The sequence below is a fragment of the Vigna angularis genome, chromosome 9 (assembly GCF_016808095.1).
Source record: "Vigna angularis cultivar LongXiaoDou No.4 chromosome 9, ASM1680809v1, whole genome shotgun sequence".
NCBI classification, from domain to species: domain Eukaryota; kingdom Viridiplantae; phylum Streptophyta; class Magnoliopsida; order Fabales; family Fabaceae; genus Vigna; species Vigna angularis.
This window is the reverse complement of record NC_068978.1, coordinates 28,322,260-28,326,663: the sequence shown is the minus strand read 5'-3', so window position 1 is coordinate 28,326,663 and position 4,404 is coordinate 28,322,260.

Below are 4,404 nucleotides of genomic sequence, written 5' to 3'. Positions count from 1 at the left end.
AAATTATAAAAATCTAATTACAATTATTTATTTAACTTAATTTTAAGAATTAACTTTGATATTCATAATATCAAATTTAAGTATCTATATAACACGTTATCAAAGACACAACAATCCAATAAAAACATTTATACACTATTATGATTTAGAAAAAAAAAACAACCACAAATGTTGATTTAAAAGATGAAATAATGGTTTTGATCACTAACCTAAAACAATTAACTTATAATCTAATCAAACATAAATGTCCACCTCACCGAACGCTAAAAGGAGAGATAAATGCATTTTAGATCACCATTGTACCTAAGTACACACTCGCTAGGGCCACAACCAGAGCATATAGCCAAAATGTTTGAAACACAAGGGAGAAGTGAGGAAGAAAGGGGTTTCATGAAAAAATATAAACAAATTTACATTAGACGTTTTTATTAATGACAAAATCGTCTATACTATCAAATGTTCTCATGTTTTGAAATTTAATCAAATAACATTAAAACAGATGAATAACCAGAAAATAACCTATGATAAAAACACGAGACTTAGAGCCTAAACCCTAAACAGACACAACCTAGAACATGAACTCCAAACATAGAAAAACATCTAGGAAAACACTTAGGTCTTAGGAATAGAAAAATACCTAGGAAATACTTAGAAATACAAAAACATATAGGCTAAAACACCTAAACGCTTAGATACACGATATCTTGTCTTAAAGCGTACAAGAGAGATTGAGTTAAATGCTCAATACTTATAATACCTTGAGTAGGTATTCAACATCTCTCGAAAACAAAAATGGGTTGAGACAATGTCTCTGACAAAACCTTTTAAAAGACTAAATTGTTAAAATATAAGAAAAACCTAAAAATGCTAAATGTTATCTGACCAAAGACAAAATATAAAGAAGTGTTTACTTGATCAATTGATACCATATATCCATGAAGAAGAAGAAGAGAAATTACAAGTGTTTACCTAAAAGAAGAAGAGAAATTACAAGTATCGAGACTATCAATTACAAATCCAGTCTAACGAACATATATCCATGAAGTCTATAAATTAAAGATCTCTCAAAAAGAAAATAAAGAGGATATAAGAGCATAAGTAAAGCTTACAATGATATATCTATTCTGAAGAGAAAAAGAGAGAAAGAACTCAAAGAAAAAAATACATCTGAACTAAAGAAAAGAGAAGAGAAGAGAAAAAGAGAAAGACATACTCTCAAGCTTAAGCGTCCAATTTCTTACTATTGTAAGGGAGAATAGAGAAACACTTGCGAGTATTTAGAATACATTGTATTGAAATCATATCCTCTTTGTAAGAAATTTTGTCTAAATTACTTGTAAGCAATCATTGATTGAAATTCTGAAAAGAATTAAAATACTTACAACTGAACTCTGTTTGAGTTGAGGAATCTAGGCACCATATATTCTAGTACCAGGAATGGTTCAAATACTCAAAGGAAATCTCGGCTAAGATTCCTGAGTACCAAGAGTGGTTTGAATACTCAAAGTAAATCTCAACTAAGGTTGCTAAATACCAAGAGTGGTGCGAATACTCAAAGGAAATCTCGGCAAGGATGTTAAGTACCAGGAGTGGTGCTAATACTCAAAGAAAATCTCAACTAGGTAGTTGAGCACTAGGAGTAGTGCTAATACTCATTTGTAATCGTGTGAAGATTATAGTGGAACCCTCTGCAAAGGACACTGGACGTAGCTCAGTTGGAGCAAACCAGTATAAAATCTCTTGTGTTATTTATGTTATAGTGTTTGGTTGATGCATTGTTTGACATAATAAATATTGTTAGTAATAATACATTAAGAAAATGCAGTCTACTAATTTAGAAAACATGTTGTAAACCAAGAGTCAATTTGAGTTCAACAACAATAAAAAGACTTATGGAGAGTGAATCTAAAATCAGACCAAAATGTACATTAAGAAAATAAATAAATACAAAAATTGAAAATGAATAAATCATCACCTTTTATACTATGCAAGTTAAATATTTTTTCTTTACATCTATCTAAATAAATACATTTTTTGTTAACAATAATTTTAGTGTACAATAATATTGTTATGGATTTATATTAGACATTGAATAATTTAATTTTATATGAAAAATTATGATGTCGCAAGACCTTCTAAAATTTATTTTGTTTTGAAACTACTCGTGAATATTATTACAACATAGACATATTAATTATTACAATACTTTGCTGAGTAAATACTACCTCGCGATATAATTGATATGATTGGAATGCATCCTGGTTGACCGAGTATGTTTGTTGCACAGTGTCCCATATGTCCTTTGTCATAGCTAAGTGAATAAAGAGGGATCTGATTTCTTGTGTCATGGAGTCTTGAAGCCAAAACTTGACTAGGCAGTTTTCATCTTCCCATTCTTCATATTCATCATATTTCTTGTTTTCTAGTGCAGCCTTTGTTCCATATATGTAACCCCAACGTTTTCTACCTCTGATCTTTTTTTGTGTGTTCAACGACCACTCAACATAGTTGGTGTCGACAAGTCATTCAGGGGTGAGCGATTCATGTATATGGGTAGCAACAGAAGTCCCAAAATCATGTTTCTCCTATTGATTTTAGGCTTAATACCCTATTTTGTCTCCAGTTTTGCTCACAAATGTCAAATTAGTCCATCCTTTAAAAAATGCGTCAATTACGTCCCCACTTAATAAAATTTGCATCAATGAAATCCCTTCCCTTAAATCCGTACAAACGGCGTTAATTATTTTGCATCAAGATAATTAACGCCGTTTGTACGGATTTAACGGAAGGGATTTAATTGATGCAAATTTTATTAAGTGAGGACGTAATTGACACATTTTTTAAAGGATGGACTAATTTAGCATTTTTAAGCGAAACTAGGGACAAAATAGGGTATTAAGCCTTGATTTTATCAGAAGAAGTCATCAGAAATATTCAATGAAAAAAGAAGCATTGATTTCTATATTGTAAAGGATATCAGTGTTTGGCTCTTAATGCCATACAAAAAAAGGTTTAAAAAATAATTCTCATGTATTATTTGAAAGAGTAAAGTACTATATATATATATATATATATATATATATATATATAAATGATCTTATAATTCTTCATCTATTAAAGAAATGACAGCTGTACAAATTTACACAAATTATAATAATATCTAAATTATAATTAACACAACATTTGATTGCAAGTAGTTTGTATTTCTCCATCAGTGAGCAGGAGTAATATTATTTGGATGCACTCACTATCTACGTTGTTATGCTATTTTGTAAGAAAACACAATTGTTTCTTGATGTTGTTTGTACAGAGCTATCTATGTTGTTTTTAGAGAATAACAATTGTTATGCTATTTTGTAAGAAAAACACAATTTGGATGCACTGACTATCTATGTTGTTTGTGTCAAGGCTTGCTGTTAATGAAATGGGGTTAAATCAGTCCAGATAAGCCACCCAAAATACTAGTCTACGCAGGGCGAAGTTGTTTTCTGTGATGGCAAGGAGCGAAAAAATTGTTCGTGCAGGAAGATTGAACAGAAAGATGCTATCATGCACCATTTGACATAGACCGAATCCCCTCCAGCTGGTGCAATTAGTTTGTATGCTACAAATATAAGGTACCATAAAAATGTGCAACATAAGAAGGATGATATCTTGTATTTTCTTTTAAAAGGATTAGAAAACCTCAAGTGTTCTATTTTATATTTATTTATTTTTTACCGATAAAAAAATTATAATGAAAACTTGTTATTCTCAACAATGACTTTTACCTTATAAAATTCAAAAACAACTTCTAGATTTCACAATTTAAAAATTACTTCCAAATTTCACAATCACAAAAAACATTTCTTAATTACACAATCTGAAAGGCTCTTTTATGAAAAAATTATTTCAAAATTATAAATCCAAAATCACTTATGCAAAACTAAATTTCAGATTATATAATCTAAAATCCAAACATAGCTTCCAAATTATAAAATCTAAAAGCATTTCTTTATGAAAAAAATGACTTTTGAATTATAAAATTCAAAACCCACTCCAGCTTTCACAATACAAAAACTTTCCAAATTACAAAATTTGAACAAAAGAAAGAAAAAGAAACTTAAAACCCGAGGGCATAGTAGGGATTTTCCTATTTATGAGGCTGCAAAAGGAAAGTATGGAGGTGAAAAAAAAATCCACTATATTTTCTTTTGAAGCCTTTCTATCCACTTTTGTAAAGAATAGCATAATGAATACTAAGGGAGCATCCCTAAGTTTTGTCCCATTGGTCATTAGTTGCTGACATTGGACTCTGAAATAAATATGGATAATGCATTGACCATTTAGCTCAATCAGCACAATTTCATTGGACTCCAATCTACTGGCATTTTTACCAAGCCTCACAATATAACAAACTCAAAA